The sequence below is a fragment of the Procambarus clarkii genome, chromosome 22 (genome assembly GCF_040958095.1).
Source record: "Procambarus clarkii isolate CNS0578487 chromosome 22, FALCON_Pclarkii_2.0, whole genome shotgun sequence".
NCBI lineage: Eukaryota > Metazoa > Arthropoda > Malacostraca > Decapoda > Cambaridae > Procambarus > Procambarus clarkii.
Genome location: NC_091171.1, coordinates 1,327,983 through 1,350,556, shown reverse-complemented (window position 1 = coordinate 1,350,556; position 22,574 = coordinate 1,327,983).

The window sequence follows — 22,574 nt, the reverse complement described above, 5'->3', positions numbered from 1 at the left end:
TCGGAAACTCATTTTTGTCAAGGGCTGAGTAGATAATGTCAAGGAGACTAATGATTGCATCATTGGTACTCTTTTGGGACCGGAAGCCAAACTGGAAGGGGCTGAGTATGTCGAATTTTACGAGGTAGGAATAGAGCTGTTTGTAAATAATTTTTTCAAATATTTTTGATAGAATGGGTAGATTTGATATTGGTCTATAATTGTTTATGTCCGCCGGATTGCCTCCTTTATGGACTGGCGTTACTCTTGCTTTTTTGAGGATATCAGGGAAGGTGTGACACTCTATAGATTTGTTGAACAGTAGTGCTATGGGTGGGGCAAGGGCATGGGAGGCTCTCTTGTACACAATGGACGGAATTTCACTGGTGTTCCCTGCCTTGGTTTTTAGAGAGTGTATGATGGACACAACATCTGCCGGGCTGATTGGTGAAAGGAGAAGAGAGTTTGGATAGCTGCCTGAGAGATATGTGTTAATATGTGTCTGAGTCTGTGGGATTTTACTGGCAAGATTAGCACCAACCGATGAAAAGAAACTATTAAATTCATTTGCCATTTCTAAATCAGTTGACGGTATATCCCCATCCTTGTAGAGTTTTATTTGGTTATGTGAGTGTTGTTTAGTTCCTAAGATACTAGAGATAGTTTTCCAAGTGTTTTTCATGTTGCCTTTTGCTTCATTGAATCTATTCACATAATATGCAAGTTTTGCCTTTCTTATGATACTGGTAAGCATTGATGAGTACCTTTTAGCTACTTCCTTTGAAACTAGGCCAATCCTAACTTTCTTTTCATATTCATGTTTCTTGTTGATTGAGTTGAGAATGCCACTTGTGAGCCATGGATTGTTTAATCTTTTGTCAGTTACTTGCTTTGTAAGAAGGGGACAATGAAGGTTGTAGAGGCTTAGAGTTTTGGAGAGGAAGAGGTTAGCTAATGAATTTATATCATGGGTATTATTGAATTCAGAATCCCAGTTAATATTGTGAAGTGCCTCTGTAAGATTGTCTAAAGCTGATTCACTGTGTAGCCTAAATGAAAGTTTCTTGCTTTTTGGTGGTGTTATGTCCATGTTCGCTATGAGAAAGGTAGGATAGTGGTCAGTTGTTCTGTCGTAGATTATACCAGATACAAGGGGAGCTGTTATGTTTGTCCATATGTGGTCCAAGGTAGTAGCTGATGTTTGAGTGACTCGGGTAGGTTTGGTGATAGTGGGGATTAGCATACAGGAGTTCATGCTGTTAAGGAAATAGTCAACTTGAGAGCAGTTTTGTTGACCCAGGTCAATATTAAAGTCTCCTCCCAGAATGATGTGGTTTTTGTTGAGATTGTTGTTTATAATAAGATTCCTTAGGTTGTCTGAGAAAGAAGCTATGTTAGTATTAGGAAATCTATAGATGGCTCCAATAGTCAAAGAGGATTTAAGGGATTTAATTGTAAACTGAGCAAAAGTATATTCACAGTAGTCATCTCTGTCACTAATAACACTGTTGCAGATAAATGTATCTCGGTAATATACAGCTGTGCCACCACCTTTTTTATTAGGCCTACAGTTATGAATGGCTTTATAACCAGCTAAGTTGTAGAGTTGGGTATAGTCTTTATTTAGCCAAGTTTCTGTTAAAATAATGAACGATAGGTTAGTACCTAGTGCTGTGAGTAGTGCATTTAAATCGTCAAAATGTTTACCAAGTGATCTAACATTTTGGTTATAAACTGATACATAGGTGCTATTTTGGAGTTTGTTTTTAGCCTGGTGTGCTGTGAAATACTTACAATAATGATGATCAATGTGCTGGTTGGTATAGATATGAGACAGAAGATTTTGATCAGGATCAATATCAGTGTGCATAGAGATGCAGAGGGATCACGATACAAGATACACGATAAAGCAAAACACAAGAATGAGAGCAGATACAATAAAATAGTAACAATTTAGAAGTAAAATAAAGATCCAATAGATAGCCAGGGAGGACACAGAAGTTACATAAAATAAAACACAAAAAATCAGTAGAGACTGACAATATAAATGTAAAATAAAAAATAATAAGAAAAATAATAATCATAAAAAAAATGATCTTGAAGATAATTAGCTTAGTAATGGTTAATTAACAGGGTAATAAAAAGCCCTAGGTTTAGTGACAAGGGGATTAACTAAGAACAAATAATTAAGAGTATAAAACAGGCAAAGATGACAAACAAAAAATAAAGTAAAAATTAAAATAAAAATAAAAATAAACACCTTTGGAAAGGAAAGGCAGAGCTTAAGTACACTTTGGAGCTCTATATATATATATATATATATATATATATATATATATATATATATATATATATATATATATATATATATATATATATATATATATATATATATATATATATATATATATATATAAACAATATATATGTATATACAATATATATATATATATATATATATATATATATACATACATACATATATATATATATGTGTGTATATCACGAAAATAAACACGTGATTAAGAATGTGACAATGTCAGACCACGGAGGAAAAATGAAACAGGAAATTTCCTTAAGTACTTTCGTATATTAAATACATCTTCAGAAGGTGAAGATGACCTTCTGAAGATGTATTTAATATACGAAAGTACTTAAGGAAATTTCCTGTTTCATTTTTCCTCCGTGGTCTGACATTGTCATATATATATATATATATATATATATATATATATATATATATATATATATATATATATATATATATATATATATATATATATATATTGTATAGATCCAGAGATGTATAGATCCAGATAGATGCGCCTAGATCCAGAATCCCTTTGTGTAGCAGTGGCCCTCCGCCTTGGTGCCCCAATTCACACTGAATACAAGTGTATTTGCAACAGGGTGGAAGCAGACCAATACGGACTGCATGGGTTGCATTGCGGAAGCACAAAGGGCTGGCATGCAAGACACAGCGAGGTCAATGACATCATCAAGAGAAGCCTCGTCTCAGCTGGGTGCCCAGCGGAGAGAGAACCTCGCATCCTAGGGGTCCAAAACCCGGATTTCCCCGCACTTCGCCCTGATGGCATCACCATATACTCATGGAAGGAGGGTAGACAGTTGGTGTGGGACTACACATGTGTATCCACCCTGGCTGACACCTATGTACACTTCGGAGCTGATCAAGCAGGTGGGGCGGCCAACCACAGGGAAACAGCAAAATCACTCAAGTACAGGCGACTGCAAGGTCAATACCTCTTTGTTCCCATAGCGTCTGAGACGCATGGCCCATGGGGCAAGAGTGCCTTGGGATTTCTCAAGGAATTGGGTTCCAAGCTCATTGACGTCACCAGAGACCCAAGCTCTTCCAGTTTTTTGTTTCAGCGTCTCAGTGCGGCGATCCAGAGGGGAAATGCCTGCTGCGTCCTCGGTTCCTGTCCAGAAGCGGAGGAGCTTCAAGAGATCCATAACATTTAGACATTTGTCTTGTATGTTTTGTAACCTTTAAATACACAATAAAGGAAAAAAAAAAAGGGAAGGGGGTGGTAGGAGAAAAGCACACAGAAACTGTATTGGAGGGGACCTACATTCCCTCCAACGCGTTATGTGTGGTTTCCTCCGAGGCTATGGGTCCCCCTTCTTCCAGCCAGAGGTGGTACTCCCTTCCCTATATATATATATATATATATATATATATATATATATATATATATATATATATATATATATATATATATATACATATATATATATATATATATATATATATATATATATATATATATATATATATATATATATATATATACAATATATATATGTCGTACCTAGTAGCCAGAACGCACTTCTCAGCCTACTATGCAAGGCCCGATTCGCTTAATAAGCCAAGTTTTCATGAATTAATTGTTTTTCGACTACCTAACCTAACCTAACCTAACTTTTTCGGCTACCTAACGTAGCCTAACCTATAAAGATAGGTTAGGTTAGGTTAGGTAGGGTTGGTTAGGTTCGATCATATATCTACGTTAATTTTAACTCCAATAAAATAAAATTGACCTCATACATAATGAAATGGGTAGCTTTATCATTTCATAAGAAAAAAATTAGAGAAAATATATTAATTCAGGAAAACTTGGCTTATTAGGCAAATCGGGCCTTGCATAGTAGGCTGAGAAGTGCGTTCTGGCTACTAGGTACGACATATATATATATATATATATATATATATATATGTCGTACCTAGTAGCCAGAACTCACTTCTCAGCCTACTATGCAAGGCCCGATTTGCCTAATAAGCCAAGTTTTCATGAATTAATGTTTTTTCGTCTACCTAACCTACCTAACCTAACCTAACCTAGCTTTTTTTGGCTACCTAACCTAACCTTACCTATATATATAGGTTAGGTTAGGTTAGGTAGGGTTGGTTAGGTTCGGTCATATATCTACGTTAATTTTAACTCCAATAAAAAAAAATTGACCTCATACATAGTGAAAAGGGTAGCTTTATCATTTCATAAGAAAAAAATTATAGTAAATAAATTAATTCAGGAAAACTTGGCTTATTAGGCAAATCGGGCCTTGAATAGTAGGCTGAGAAGTGAGTTCTGGCTACTAGGTACGACATATATATATATATATATATATATATATATATATATATATATATATGTCGTACCTAGTAGCCAGAACTCACTTCTCAGCCTACTATTCAAGGCCCGATTTGCCTAATAAGCCAAGTTTTCCTGAATTAATATATTTACTATAATTTTTTTCTTATGAAATGATAAAGCAACCCTTTTCTCTATGTATGAGGTCAATTTTTTTTTATTGGAGTTAAAATTAACGTAGATATAAGACCGAACCTAACCAACCCTACCTAACCTAACCTAACCTATATTTATAGGTAAGGTTAGGTTAGGTAGCCAAAAAAAGCTAGGTTAGGTTAGGTTAGGTAGGTTAGGTAGACGAAAAAACATTAATTCATGAAAACTTGGCTTATTAGGCAAATCGGGCCTTGAATAGTAGGCTGAGAAGTGCGTTCTGGCTATTAGGTACGACATATATATATATATATTTATATATATATATATATATATATATATATATATATATATATATATATATATATATATATATATGTCGTACCTAATAGCCAGAACGCACTTGTCAGCCTACTATGCAAGGCCCGATTTGCCTAATAAGCCAAGTTTTCTTGAATTAATAAATTTTCTCTAATTTTTTTCGTATGAAATGATAAAGCTACCGATTTCATTATGTATGAGGTCAATTTTTTTTTATTGGAGTTAAAATTAACGTAGATATATGACTAAACCTAACCATCCCTACCTAACCTAACCTAACCTATCTTTATAGGTTAGGTTCGGTTAGGTAGCCGAAAAAGCTAGGTTAGGTTAGGTTAGGTAGGTTAGGTAAACGAAAAAACATTAATTCATAAAAACTTGGCTTATTAGGCAAATCGGGCCTTGCATAGTAGGCTCAGAAGTGCGTTCTGGCTACTAGGTACGACATATATATATATATATATATATATATATATATATATATATATATATATATATATGTCGTACCTAGTAGCCAGAACTCACTTCTCAGCCTACTATTCAAGGCCCGATTTGCCTAATAAGCCAAGTTTTCCTGAATTAATATATTTACTATAATTTTTTTCTTATGAAATGATAAAGCAACCCTTTTCTCTATGTATGAGGTCAATTTTTTTTTATTGGAGTTAAAATTAACGTAGATATATGACCGAACCTAACCAACCCTACCTAACCTAACCTAACCTATATTTATAGGTAAGGTTAGGTTAGGTAGCCAAAAAAAGCTAGGTTAGGTTAGGTTAGGTAGGTTAGGTAGACGAAAAAACATTAATTCATGAAAACTTGGCTTATTAGGCAAATCGGGCCTTGAATAGTAGGCTGAGAAGTGCGTTCTGGCTATTAGGTACGACATATATATATATATATATATATATATATATATATATATATATATACACTTAGTTCTTCCAGCCAGAGGTGGTACTCCCTTCCCTATATTTTTATTATATATATAAATATATATATATATATATATATATATATATATATATATATATATATATATATATATATATATATATACAATATATATATTAGTATATTTTGGTAGCAGTCTTTCCTGTAGACATATTTTATTAAATATGACCGAAAAAGTAAGATTAATAATTCTAACACGAATTTTCTCAATCTTTCGTACATTATGCTTCACTGTTGGAGGTAAATCAAAAATCACTTCTCCAAAATTCATTTTTATTTCTAGTCTGACGCGACACGGGCGCGTTTCGTAAAACTTATTACATTTTCAAAGACTTCACAAATACACAACTGATTAGAACTTGCATTTCCCTGATTTTATATCTACATTTGAGTGAGGTGGGAAGGGTGATGTGGCATTACATTTGAGTGAGGTGGGAAGGATGATGTGGCATTAGAGGATATTAATAGGGTATTAAAAGTATCAACACAAGACAGAACACGAAACAATGGATATTGAATAGAAGTGTTTGTAGAAAGCCTATTGGTCCATATTTCTTGATGCTTCTATATTGGAGCGGAGTCTTGAGGTGGGTAGAATATAGTTGTGCAATAATTGGCTGTTGATTGCTGGTGTTGACTTCTTGATGTGTAGTGCCTCGCAAACGTCAAGCCGCCTGCTATCGCTGTATCTATCGATGATTTCTGTGTTGTTTACTAGGATTTCTCTGGCGATGGTTTGGTTATGGGAAGAGATTATATGTTCCTTAATGGAGCCCTGTTGTTTATGCATCGTTAAACGCCTAGAAAGAGATGTTGTTGTCTTGCCTATATACTGGGTTTTTTGGAGCTTACAGTCCCCAAGTGGGCATTTGAAGGCATAGACGACGTTAGTCTCTTTTAAAGCGTTCTGTTTCGTGTCTGGAGAGTTTCTCATGAGTAGGCTGGCCGTTTTCTGGTTTTATAGTAAATCGTCAGTTGTATCCTCTGATTTTTGTCTGTAGGGATAACGTTTCTATTAACAATATCTTTCAGGACCCTTTCCTCTGTTTTATGAGCTGTGGAAAAGAAGTTCCTGTAAAATAGTCTAATAGGGGGTATAGGTGTTGTGTTAGTTGTCTCTTCGGAGGTTGCATGGCTTTTCACTTTCCTTCTTATGATGTCACTTCTTATGATGACATCATAAGAAGGAAAGTGAAAAGCCATGCAACCTCCGAAGAGACAACTAACACAACACCTATACCCCCTATTAGACTATTTTACAGGAACTTCTTTTCCACAGCTCATAAAACAGAGGAAAGGGTCCTGAAAGATATTGTTAATAGAAACGTTATCCCTACAGACAAAAATCAGAGGATACAACTGACGATTTACTATAAAACCAGAAAAACGGCCAGCCTACTCATGAGAAACTCTCCAGACACGAAACAGAACGCTTTAAAAGAGACTAACGTCGTCTATGCCTTCAAATGCCCACTTGGGGACTGTAAGCTCCAAAAAACCCAGTATATAGGCAAGACAACAACATCTCTTTCTAGGCGTTTAACGATGCATAAACAACAGGGCTCCATTAAGGAACATATAATCTCTTCCCATAACCAAACCATCGCCAGAGAAATCCTAGTAAACAACACAGAAATCATCGATAGATACAGCGATAGCAGGCGGCTTGACGTTTGCGAGGCACTACACATCAAGAAGTCAACACCAGCAATCAACAGCCAATTATTGCACAACTATATTCTACCCACCTCAAGACTCCGCTCCAATATAGAAGCATCAAGAAATATGGACCAATAGGCTTTCTACAAACACTTCTATTCAATATCCATTGTTTCGTGTTCTGTCTTGTGTTGATACTTTTAATACCCTATTAATATCCTCTAATGCCACATCATCCTTCCCACCTCACTCAAATGTAATGCCACATCACCCTTCCCACCTCACTCAAATGTAGATATAAAATCAGGGAAATGCAAGTTCTAATCAGTTGTGTATTTGTGAAGTCTTTGAAAATGTAATAAGTTTTACGAAACGCGCCAGTGTCGCGTCAGACTAGAAATAAAAATGAATTTTGGAGAAGTGATTTTTGATTTACCTCCAACAGTGAAGCATAATGTACGAAAGATTGAGAAAATTCGTGTTAGAATTATTAATCTTACTTTTTCGGTCATATTTAATACAATATATATATATATATATATATATATATATATATATATATATATATATATATATATATATATATATATATATATATATATATATATATATATATATATATATTTTGGTAGCAGTCTTTCCTGTAGACATATATTATTAAATATGACCAAAAAAGTAAGATAAATAATTCTAACACGAATTTTCTCTATCTTTCTTACGTTTCTTTTCACTGTTGATGGTAATTCAAAGATCAATTCTCCAAAATTCATTTTTTTTTTTTCTAGTCTGACGCGACACTTGAGCGCGTTTCGTAAAACTTATTACATTTTCAAAGACTTAAGTTTACAAACACACAACTGAAACTAAATAGAGCTTTGCACATCTTCGAGTTTATATCGACATTTGGGTGAGGTGGATGAGGTGAAAACGAACTTTCAACAATGGGTATAAAATGGGTATTAAATTCAAATACAAGACAGAACACGAAACAATGGGTATTGAATGGAAGTAATTGTAGAAAGCCTATTGGTCCATATTTCTTGATGCTTCTATATTGGAGCGGAGTATTGAAGTGGGTAGAATATAGTTGTGCATTAATTGGCTGTTGATTGCTGGTGTTGACTTCTTGATGTGTAGTGCCTCGCAGACGTCAAGCCGCCTGCTATCGCTGTATCTATCGATGATTTCTGTGTTGTTTGCTAAGATTTCTCTGGTGATGGTTTGTTTGTGGGAAGAAATTATATGTTTCTTAATGGAGCCCTGTTGCTTATGCATCGTTAAACGCCTGGAAAGAGATGTTGTTGTCTTGCCTATATACTGGGGTTTTTTTAGGTTTACAGTCCCCAAGAGGGCATTTGAAGGCATAGACGACGTTGGTCTCTTTTAAAGCGTTCTCCTTTGTGTCTGGAGAGTTTCTCATGAGTAGGCTGGCCGTTTTTATGGTTTTATAGTAAATCGTCAGTTGTATCTTCTGATTTTTGTATGTAGGGATAACGTTTCTACTGACAATATCTTTCAGGACCCTTTCCTCTGTTTTATGGGCTGTGGAAAAAAAGTTCCTGTAAAATAGCCTAATAGTCGGTATAGGTGTTGTGTTAGTTGTTTCTTCAGAGGTTGCATGGCGTTTCACTTTCCTTCTTATGATGTCTTCCACGAAACCATTGGAGAAGCCGTTGTTGACTAGGACCTGCCTTACCCTACAGAGTTCTTCGTCGACTTGCTTCCATTCTGAGCTGTGGCTGAGGGCACGGTCGACATAAGCGTTAACAACACTCCTCTTGTACCTGTCCGGGCAGTCACTGTTGGCATTCAGGCACATTCCTATGTTTGTTTCCTTAGTGTAGACTGCAGTGTGGAAAACTCCGCTCCTTTCCATGACTTTTACATCTTGAAAGGGCAGCTTCCCATCCTTCTCCATCTCGTAAGTGAAACGCAACACAGAATTCTGCTCAAATGCCTCCTTCAGCTCCTGCAGATGTCTGACATCAGGTACCTGTGTAAAAATGTCGTCAACATACCTGCAGTATATGGCCGGTTTCAAGTTCATGTCGACTAAGACTTTTTGCTCGATGGTACCCATGTAGAAGTTTGCAAACAGGACACCTAGGGGAGAACCCATGGCGACCCTATCTACTTGCTTATACATGTGTCCATCCGGGCTCAAGAAGGGTGCCTCTTTAGTACAAGCTTGGAGTAGTTTCCTTAGACTGTTTTCTGGTATGTCAAGAGGAGTACAGGCCGGATCACTGTACACTCTGTCGGCTATCATCCCGATTGTTTCATCCACAGGTACGTTGGTAAACAGAGATTCTACGTCCAACGAGGCTCTTATCCCTGTGGCCCGTGTTCCCCGCAGCAAGTCAACAAATTCCTTTGGAGACTTTAGGCTGAATGCGCAAGGGACACAAGGAGTCAGCAAGCCGTTGAGTCGTTTCGCCAGTCAGTACGTGGGTGTGGGTATCTGGCTGATGATTGGCCGAAGTGGGTTTCCAGGCTTGTGTGTCTTGACATTTCCATACACATATCCAGGTTTATATTCCCCAATAATCTCCCAAATATTATTCCCCAATAATATTCCCCTACAGACAAAAATCAGAAGATACAACTGACGATTTACTATAAAACCAGAAAAACGGCCAGCCTACTCATGAGAAACTCTCCAGACACAAAGCAGAACGCTTTAAAAGAGACCAACGTCGTCTATGCCTTCAAATGCCCTCTTGGGGACTGTAAGCCTCAAAAAAACCAGTATATAGGCAAGACAACAACATCTCTTTCCAAACTGGACGCTCTCTGGCCAATGCTCAAAACTTTGGTCACTGAGTTGATCGAAAGTCTGCTGTCTTCACATGGAATCAAGCAAACCACAGAGACTCGAAAGACAATTGAGCACAAGCTCAAAAAATTCGAAGATGTAATATCCACACCGTCAAGACAGCAGGGAAGGAGACACCCCCATTAAAAGCAGATAGAGTCCAGCTCGTCGGAAAGCGACATTGATGAGTCAATTTCAGGTCCACTAAGAACCTATACACCAATTGCAACTTCCATGGCGTGTTCATCAGACTCCATGGATACCACGGAATTATCAGCAAATTCCAAGAACCTAGAGGTCTAAAGATCCTGCAATGGAATGCGCAAGGACTGCGCACTAAATTGCAACACTTGCAATGCTTAGCAGCAACCAAGGGCATAGACATCCTGATACTACAGGAGAGCTTGCTTCGAGCCGGATTAGAACCTAAAATCTCAGGCTATCGAGGCTTCTTCCTTCCATGGATCAATGGGCAATCCAGGGGATGTGCAATCTATGTAAAATGTGACCTGATCTCCAAATCCATAACCAGCCCACCCAACTGTGGAGCAGGGACAGAGGTAATGGGAGTCACCATTGAGCTAAGACACGACAAACTTGAAGTGTTCAATGTGTACAGGTCTCCACAAGCCGAAATGGATCTCTCTGTGTTATTTGGACACGCGACAACAACAAACACTATCATTTGAGGAGATTTAAATGCCCATCATCGATTGGCACTGGGCTCGAACAGAACAAATGAAGCCGTCATACACATTACACATCTACTGGACCAGCTTCCAGAAATACAAATCCTAAACAAGAATGAACCTACCCACATCCAAGGAGGCAGATTAGACCTAACCTTCGTTTCAGCCTCCCTAAGAGATGCAGCAACATGGTCAGTTGAGCCCACACACACAAGCGACCACTATGGGGTCCAAATTGATCTTCAGTTAGACCTACCCACCCCACCTCCGCCTCCATCTGAAGCCTGGAACTTTGCTATAGCAAACTGGGACCGATTTCAAAACCTCATTTCAGAGTGGCAAAGAAACTATGATCTTCCCGAAGACATTAATCAGGCAGAACAAGAATTTGTCAAAGCGATTCAAAGTGCAGCCAACCACTCAATCCCACTGAAAAAACAGTCCACCGGACACCATAAAGATCATTGGTACTATTGCGAACGTGTCAAAGAACTCAACCATAGACTCAATAGAACAAGAAAGCTATACAAAAAGCAGCCAAGTGTCCGCAACAGGATCTTACTTTGTGAGATCAAGGAACATGTGCATCGAGAGACCAGACAAATAAAAGAACAAAAGTGGCTGGAATGGTGTTCACACCTGAATGAACACACCTCTCTCGGAGAGATGTGGCAGCAAATTCACCTGGTCAAAGGGAATAAAACACCTAAAGCTCCACACCCCAAGGATCCTCAACAGGAAGCCGAAGTACTAGCAACCAGGTTTGCAGAGAGAGCAGCCAGCAATCAACTTCCACCAACTGTATTAGCAGTACAGACCGGACTAGAGGAAGAAAGGTGGCACAGAATCCTTACAGCATGTGAAGAAGTCTCTGACACTAATGCCCCCTTCACACTGGATGAGCTCAATCGGGCTAAGAAAAACTCCAAGGATACATCCCCTGGAGCCGATAAAATAACCTATAAAATGATTAGAAACCTCGGCCCAGAGGGAGACGCTGCATACCTAAGGTTAATTAATTTAGCCTGGACTTCTCAAACTAGACCTTCTGCTTGGAATAGAGCAGACATAGTGCCGATCCCAAAACCCAAAGATCCAGCTAATCCCAGGCCCATCTCTCTCCAAAGCTGTGCAGCCAAGACGGCTGACAGAATAGCACTCAACAGACTGGAGTGGAAAATGCCTAAACTGCACCATGATATGTATGCCTATAGAAGAGGGGTTGGCACAATGGAATGTATTACAACTCTGTTAGCCCACTTGAATGACAGACCAGGAATGCTGATATTCCTGGACCTCGAAAAAGCCTTTGAACTGGCTAGCGCCCCAGCTATTCTCTGCTGCCTCATTGACAAAGAGGTCAGAGGCAACCTGCTCTCCTGGACCAAAAACTGTCTCATAAACAGAGGAGCAAGAGTAAAACTTCATGGCACAGTCTCTGAGTACAAAAGACATGAAAATGGTACACCGCAAGGAGGTATTCTCAGCCCTCTTCTCTTCAACTGTTTAATGGAAAGAATAATGAGGTTGAAACTCCCACATCACTGCAGGCTGCTAAACTACGCGGACGACTTTGTCATCATCATAAAAGGAAGGGATGCGGCGCGCCTTGCACCCAAATGCTTAGACTGCATCAGTAAAGAGGCAAAACAGATTGGGATCAAACTCAACCCCTCAAAGTCAAAGGCCATGCCCATAAAAATAGCGAAGCCCAACATCCAACTCATAGTACAGGGTCAACCAATAGAATGGGTCGACACCTATCAGTATCTAGGAATCATCCTGGACACACACATGAATTTTAATGCTGAGGTCACTTACTTGAGAGAGCGAACTGCGGCCCGGACGGCAATCCTCAGGTCGCTAACCTCCCTTTCTGGATGAGCCAATCTGCAAGTCCTTCGCACATACTATGTACAGGCAGTCAGATCAGTGATCGATTATGCCGCACCTGCACTCACAAATCTATCACACCAACAGTGGAAAAAGCTTGAAGTTGCCCAAAACAATGCTAGGAGAGCTGCACTGGGAGCCCCCATGTGGACCAGGCTTGAAACTCTTAGATTGGAGACGGGTTTGCCCTCTCTACAAGAAAGAATATCACAAAGGACAGCTACAATTATCAGTAAGATAATTATTTCTTCTGATCCAATCCCAGTACGGCAGGCCTTGGTGGTTGGACTAGGCCAAAACAATGGAGACTCTTGGGTTGCAAGAGCAGGAAAAGTCCTAAACAGACTACATTTAAAAAACATTCTTCTTGATAGAGAGGGCGATCATCCACACCCAAATTACACTCCTTCCGCGCCGTGGGAAGAGCCTACTTTCAAAATAGTAATAGAAAGTCTCCCAATGAAAAAGGCTGCCTATGATCCGACAATCCTAAGGCGCATAATAGAAGAGCAGATGTATAGCATAGCAGTAGCAGGAGCCACCCACATCTTCACAGACGGATCGGTGGACACAGAATATGAGAGTGCTGGCGCTGCTCTTTGCACGACCAGCGTACAGGCATATTGGAGACTGGGAGGACTAGTATCATCAACCCAAACTGAGCTGTTTGCCATACAACAGGCATTCGCATATGTGATTGCACAAAACACTCAAAATGCAATCATACACACAGACTCAAATGCTGCACTTCAAATACTAGGACAAAAACAGTGGAAAGTTAATGTGGAAATAATTACCACCATTTTGTATCTTGGAGCAGTCGCTAAAGGCAAAGGACTCAACATAACTTTAAACTGGATCCCATCCCATATTGGAATCCCATTAAATGAAAAAGCTGATGCAATTGCTAAATTGGCAACTCGTCATCCAGTGATACATAAATATTCAACCCAGCCTAGAGAACATAAAAAACATCATCACCAAAAAACTCTCACATCTCAACAAAGCCTACCTGCACCAGAGAATAGCTGAAGGTTCGCCATCTGCAACATGGTATCTTCAGGCAACCAAATTAGAAAGGTTAAATATCCCAAAAGGAATCCACAGGGAAATAGCAGTTAGGTTATATAGACTACGTCTAGGTTACAGATGCAACTGGGAGATTGGTGAACCCCGACAGAGAGAGTGCATCTTCTGCCAAACTGTCACAGAAAAGCCATTACTTCACTATCTTCTGGAATGTGAAGCAACCAATGACCTTAAAAGAGCTTTAAGAGTTCCTGAATCATGCAGTGGCCACCCTGAAGCCATCAGCACAGCCACTCTCCTGGTCAACAAAGGTGTCCAGCAGCTGGACACCCTCATAAAGACTGTGAAGCAGTATCCTCCCCCGCGATAACAGCTTGATGGTTAAATGCAACCTCAGAATACTGAGAAAAAAAAAATTGTACCACTTACAGGCTATTCATGCCCGAGCCACCTCTTGGGTGGCATAATCTTTATCAATCATCTCTTTCCAGTAGTTTAACGATGCATAAGCAACAGGGCTCCATTAAGGAACATATAATCTCTTCCCACAAAGAAACCATCACCAGAGAAATCTTAGCAAACAACACAGAAATCATCGATAGATACAGCGATAGCAGGCGGCTTGACGTCTGCGAGGCACTACACATCAAGAGGTCAACACCAGCAATCAACAGCCAATTAATGCACAACTATATTCTACCCACTTCAAGACTCCGCTCCAATATAGAAGCATCAAGAAATATGGACCAATAGGCTTTCTACAATTACTTCCATTCAATACCTATTGTTTCGTGTTCTGTCTTGTGTTTGAATTTAATACCCATTTAATACCCATTGTTGAAAGGTCGTTTTCACCTCATCCACCTCATCCAAATGTAGATATAAACTCGAAGATGTGCAAAGCTCTAATCAGTTTCAGTTGTGTGTTTGTAAACTATATATATATATATATATATATATATATATATATATATATATATATATATATATATATATATATATATATATATATATATATATATATATATATATATATATATATATATATATATATATATATATATATATATATATATCGCCTCAGAGCAGTGCGTGCCCCCCATGCAGGAGACTTCCTCCTGGCAGTACCCATGTCTGCAATGGGCACGCGCCTAGATCCAGAATCCCTTCGTGTAGCAGTGGCCCTCCGCCTTGGTGCCCCAATTCACACTGAGTACAAGTGTATTTGCAACAGGGTGGAAGCAGACCAATACGGACTGCATGGGTTGCATTGCGGAAGCACAAAGGGCTGGCATGCAAGACACAACGAGGTCAATGACATCATCAAGAGAAGCCTCGTCTCAGCTGGGTGCCCAGCGGAGAGAGAACCTCGCATCCTAGGGGTCCAAAACCCGGATTTCCCAGCACTTCGCCCTGATGGCATCACCATATACTCATGGAAGGAGGGTAGACAGTTGGTGTGGGACTACACATGTGTATCCACCCTGGCTGACACCTATGTACACTTCGGAGCTGATCAAGCAGGTGGGGCGGCCAACCACAGGGAAACAGCAAAATCACTCAAGTACAGGCGACTGGAAGGTCAATACCTCTTTGTTCCCATAGCGTCTGAGACGCATGGCCCCTGGGGCAAGAGTGCCTTGGGATTTCTCAAGGAATTGGGGTCCAAGCTCATTGACGTCACCAGAGACCCAAGGGCTTCCAGTTTTTTATTTCAGCGTCTCAGTGTGGCGATCCAGAGGGGAAATGCTTGCTGCGTCCTCGGTTCCTGTCCAGAAGCGGAGGAGCTTCAAGAGATCCATAACCTTTAGGCATTTGTCTTGTATGTTTTGTAACCTTTAAATACACAATAAAGGAAAAAAAAAAAAAGGGAAGGGGGTGGTAGGAGAAAAGCACACAGAAACTGTATTGGAGGGGACCCACATTCCCTCCAATGCGTTATGTGTGGTTTCCTCCGAGGCTATGGGTCCCCCTTCTTCCAGCCAGAGGTGGTACTCCCTTCCCTATTATATAACGAAAAAATATATATATATATATATATATATATATATATATATATATATATATATATATATATATATATATATATATATATATATATATATGTCGTACCTAGTAGCCAGAATGCACTTCTCGGCCTACTATGCAAGGCCCGATTTGCCTAATAAGCCAAGTTTTCCTGAATTAATATATTTTTTCTTATTTTTTTCTTATGAAATGATGAAGCTACCAATTTCATTCTGTATGAGGTCAATTTCTTTTTATTGGAGTTAAAATTAACGTAGATATATGACCGAACCTAACCAACCCTACCTAACCTAACCTAACCTATCTTTATAGGTTAGGTTAGGTTAGGTAGCCAAAAAAGTTAGGTTAGGTTAGGTTAGGTAGGTTAGGTAGTCGAAAAACAATTAATTCATGAAAACTTGGCTTATTAGGCAAATTGGGCCTTGCATAGTAGGCTGAGAAGTGCGTTCTGGCTACTAGGTACGACATATATATATATATATATATATATATATATATATATATATATATATATATATATATATATATATATGTCGTACCTAATAGCCAGAACGCACTTCTCAGCCTACTATTCAAGGCCCGATTTGCCTAATAAGCCAAGTTTTCATGAATTAATGTTTTTTCGTCTACCTAACCTACCTAACCTAACCTAACCTAGCTTTTTTTGGCTACCTAACCTAACCTTACATATAAATATAGGTTAGGTTAGGTTAGGTAGGGTTGGTTAGGTTCGGTCATATATCTACGTTAATTTTAACTCCAATAAAAAAAAATTGACCTCATACATAGAGAAAAGGGTTGCTTTATCATTTCATAAGAAAAAAATTATAGTAAATATATTAATTCAGGAAAACTTGGCTTATTAGGCAAATCGGGCCTTGAATAGTAGGCTGAGAAGTGAGTTCTGGCTACTAGGTACGACATATATATATATATATATATATATATATATATATATATATATATATATATATATATATATATATATATTCCCATTCACCCGATCGTGCTACAGTGGGGGACTCTAAGCTTCTTTTTGGGGAGCATGAAATAAACTCCTGTGAAGGTGTCCAACAAGGTGACCCCTTAGCCCCCCTCCTTTTCTGCCTAGCTATCTAAGAGGTCACTGATTCTGACCAGCGAGCTAAACATCTGGTACCTGGATGATGGCACTCTAGCTGGAACTCCGGAAACCATTTTGGAGGATATAAGGAAAATCCAGGAGCAGGGAGCAGCCTTAGGCCTCATTCTCAATGCTTCCAAATGTGAAATAATCTCCCGCAACCCAGACATCACTGGGCAAATACAAAATGTTCTTCCAGTTATTCTCGTTGTCGAGCCACCGGACTGCACTCTCCTGGGTGCCCCCATTGGCCCACGAGCAATCGAGGAGGTCCTGGCTGCAAAAATCACTGACCTAAAGAGAATGCTGGACAGGATTGACAAGATTGATGCCCATGATGCTCTCTTTCTCCTCACAAGATGCCTGTCTCTCCCTAAGTTGACCTACTTTCTGAGATGTTCTCCATCCTACAGCAGCCCTAAGTTAAATGTGTATGACACCCTTTTGAGGTTCATGCTGGTGAAAGTCCTGAACCTGCCATTGGACGACTCTCAGTGGGAGCAAGCAACCCTTCCTGTAAGACTCGGCGGCCTTGGTGTCCGCACAGCCTCCCAAATTGCTCTACCAGCCTTCCTTTCCTCCTCCCATGCATCGCACGACCTCGTCAGAGATATTTTACCTGCAACCCTGAGAGATTCAGCAGGAATACACGATCCTGCTTTCACTGAATGTTCAAATCAGTGGGATGTTCTTGCAGCCCCAGCAACCATTATAGAGCCAACAAAACAACACAAACAGTCCGGTTGGGACCACCCTCTAGTGGAAAAAGTAGCTGATGCCATGCTCAGCGTCGCAACATCAGACAAGGAGAAAGCCCGCCTCAGAGCAGTGCGTGCCCCCCATGCAGGAGACTTCCTCCTGGCAGTACCCATGTCAGCAATGGGCACGCGGCTAGATCCAGAATCCCTTCGTGTAGCAGTGGCCCTCCGCCTTGGTGCCCCAATTCACACTGAATACAAGTGTATTTGCAACAGGGTGGAAGCAGACCAATACGGACTGCATGGGTTGCATTGCGGAAGCACAAAGGGCTGGCTTGCAAGACACAATGAGGTCAATGACATCATCAAGAGAAGCCTCGTCTCAGCTAGGTGCCCAGCGGAGAGAGAACCTCGCATCCTAGGGGTCCAAAACTCGGATTTCCCCGCACTTCGCCCTGATGGCATCACCATATACTCATGGAAGGAGGGTAGACAGTTGGTGTGGGACTACACATGTGTATCCACCCTGGCTGACACCTATGTACACTTCGGAGCTGATCAAGCAGGTGGGGCGGCCAACCACAGGGAAACAGCTAAATCACTCAAGTACAGGCGACTGGAAGGTCAATACCTCTTTGTTCCCATAGCGTCTGAGACGCATGGCCCCTGGGGCAAAAGTGCCTTGGGATTTCTCAAGGAATTGGGTTCCAAGCTCAATGACATCACCAGAGACCCAAGGGCTTCCAGTTTTTTGTTTCAGCGTCTAAGTGTGGCGATCCAGAGGGGAAATGCCTGCTGCGTCCTCGGTTCCTGTCCAGAAGCGGAGGAGCTTCAAGAGATCCATAACCTTTAGGCATTTGTCTTGTATGTTTTGTAACCTTTAAATACACAATAAAGGAAAAAAAAAAAAGGGAAGGGGATGGTAGGAGAAAAGCACACAGAAACTGTATTGAAGGGGACCTACATTCCCTCCAGTGCGTTATGTGTGGTTTCCACCGAGGCTATGGGTCCCCCTTCTTCCAGCCAGAGGTGGTACTCTTTATAATGAAAAAAAAAAAAAAAAATATATATATATATATATATATATATATATATATATATATATATATATATATATATATATATATATATATATGCGAACAAGCCTGAATATATATATATATATATATATATATATATATATATATATATATATATATATATATATATATATATATATATATATATATATATATATATATATATATATATGCGAACAAGCCTGAATATATATATATATATATATATATATATATATATATATATATATATATATATATATATATATATATATATATATTTATATATATATATATATATATATATATATATATATATATATATATATATATATATATATATATATTTATATTTTATATTTATATATATATATATATATATATATATATATATATATATATATATATATATATACAATATATATATATATATATATATATATATATATATATATATATATATATATATATATATATATATATATATTGTGACGATAATCTCCTTCAAGAGATTGAGCCTGCTCTTCCCTCCACAATTACGTCGTAACAAACTATATAAAACTACTAGGGAAGAAATGTCCAACAACGACAACAACATCTCCAAGGTTTGCCAGAGCGCAAAACGGTGCAGCCAGAGACACCTGTTCAGACTCAAACCGCCAAACTACCTGTTGATCGCTACCGGCTCCGCTGATTGGTCGCCGGCCGGGCTGCAACTGCACTCCACCCCCCCATACTACTTGATGTCTGGGGTCGCCACGACCTCAGACCTCAGAATATTTAGTGCTTTCGCAGTTATCACTCCTCCCGGCTAGACGTTAGCGTGTACTGAGAGAGGTGGTAGCTTAAAGCCAATATTCCAGCACCTCCCTTTAATTTTGTGTTGCACTTCTTGTTATTTTATCTTAACGTAACTTTTCATTGTGTCATTTAATTATTCTTATTATTTTGATTGATTGATTTTATTATAAGAATTTGTTTGTCCATTTTTTCATGTTTTGATTTATTTAACGTAATTAAAATTTCATTGTTAAAATTTACTTGTGTTTTGTGTGTCTTCTCCTTACCTTACCACAGACGAAGTTCCAGTTTTTCTATTTTTTTTATAACTATGTGACGAGGCCATACCCCTAGCCTTAAACAGCCGAACACCAACGCGTTACCGTCACAAGTTATTTGGGGGCCTGTCCTAGGAGCTTCACTCAGGTACTGGTGCCAAGTGGTAATTTATGGTAAGCGTATTTAACTTTGTTAACGTAGCTTTACTATTTTTCATATTCAATTTCATTTTTTATAAGGTGCGGTGTATTGTGCATTACGAGAGTAACATATAGTGAAGGTGAGACAACTTTGGATTACGTGGTGACTGTAGGCCGCAGTCATACTCTTAATTGGTCATCTCTCCCTCCGTGTTATTACTCGTGTTTACCATCTATGTCCCTTGAATATTTCTCATTCTGACAGATCATCATATTGGTACCCTGGTACTGTGGTCTGCCCCGGGTCAAGAGTACCCAATCTTCTGCAATCTGACTGTAGGAGGACAAAGAGGGCCATAGTTCCTCTAGCTCGAACTTTAGTTGCTGAATTGGGACCTCAGCAGCAGTTCTCGTCACCAGTTGACACCTCGCACCCCTACACGTCAGTCAGAGATGATGATACATACAACGGTAGGGAATTAGCTTACTTTTCAGAGCACAAAAGTTCGCTAATTCTGTAAGTATCATATTAAATTCAGTAGGAAAAACTTGCTTTATGTCCTATAGAGACTTGGCAAGGTATGCCTACATCCTTGGACTACCAATTTTACTTTTGAAGCATTTAACTGTTTCATTTGTTTTCGAAACTCTGTTTCATTTGTTAGTAGGACTTTCTTGCCCTTATTCTCTTACATGAGTACCGGGTACAAGATTTCCTGCGCCCTTGATTTAATTAAATCATTTAACATCTTTTACTTAACTTTAATTGTTAAAGATCTCACAGGATAGGTATCAGTTGCCACGTTGTCCTGTTTCTGACATTCACTATTGAATATTCGTGTACCTTTATTTGCTAATTTCACCATGTTTCGTCTCCAAGCTTTCCGTACAAATCCAGCAGGTGAAATAGGGACTTTAAGTCGTGCCAAGAGGACTGAATTACAAACTCTTGCACATGAGTATCAACTAGAAGTTCCCTACCAAGCCAACAAAAATGACCTACACAACCTGTTGCTGGATTACTATTTAGAGCAAGGTAAGATAGACTCTGAAACTCATGAAACTTACTATATTGCAGAGAAAACTGACTTGGCAACGATGAAACTTAAACTAGAGCTGGCCAAGATTGAACGTGAGCAGCAAGAACGAGCTGCAGCCATACGAAGGGAAGAACAAGAACGTGACCTCGCCCTCCAGGAACGTGAGGTTGCAATGCTCCAGGAGCGGGAACGCATACAGCTTGAAACACTCCGTGAACGTGAACGAGTACAGCTTGAAACCAAACAACGCGAGTTGGAGATGCAACGCGAACATGACAAGCAACAAGCGACTCTGGCTCTAGAGTGTCGTCAACGCGAAATCGCCTTGGAAACTTCACACTTCACTCAACGCCAGCAAGCTACTGCCAATCTTCCCGTCAGTTTTAATATATCACATGCAAGTAAGTTAATGCCATCCTTTGTAGAAGCAGAAGTTGATGTGTTTTTCACCACCTTTGAAACCCTTGCTAATCAACTCAGTTGGCCTGTCGACCAATGGGCCACACTTCTCAGAGTCCATCTTACAGGTAGAGCTGCAGTCACACTCAGTACTTTGGCGTCTGAGAATGACTACCACACTCTGAAACAAGCAGTGTTGGACGCCTACCTACTTTCCACAGAAAGTTATAGAAGGAAATTCCGTGACCACCTGAAGGCAAGTACCACTACCTTCCTTGAGTTTGCTAACACGAAACGGAGGTATTTCATGAAATGGCTGGAAGCAGCACATGTCTCTACTTTTACAGAACTCGTCAACCTGATGCTTGTTGAAGAATTCTTGAGACGTGTGCCGCCTCCTGTCCGCCTCTACTTAGCAGATAAAGAAGAAACCGACTACCTGAAGTGTGCTAAGTCGGCTGACACTTACAGCCTCATCCACCGGCTGACACCCGAACCATCCTCCAGTAAGAAGTCGTGGTACAGTTACGAGAAGGTGAGCCCCGATCAAGCTGGTTCACAACTGTACTGCAAGTATTGTAGACTCTATGGACATACCATAAACAAGTGTGGTAAGTCTCAATACAAGGGAACCACTGACCAACAAAAACCCAAACCAACTCCTCCTAAGTCCGGCAAGCCTGTGATGAATGTTGGTGTTGATGTTAATGATCTTTCTCTTTTCAGTAACCACCTGTATACTGGAACTGTCTCTGCCAACGGTTCAAATCCGGAGGGACGTTTCAAATTGAAGATCTTGAGGGACACAGCGGCTCTTCAATCGATCATCTTGAAGTCGGCTGTGCCCAACGTCGTCTATCCTGGAGAAACTGTCTTCATCACTGACCTCACTGCTACCACTCCATACCCTCTCGCCAG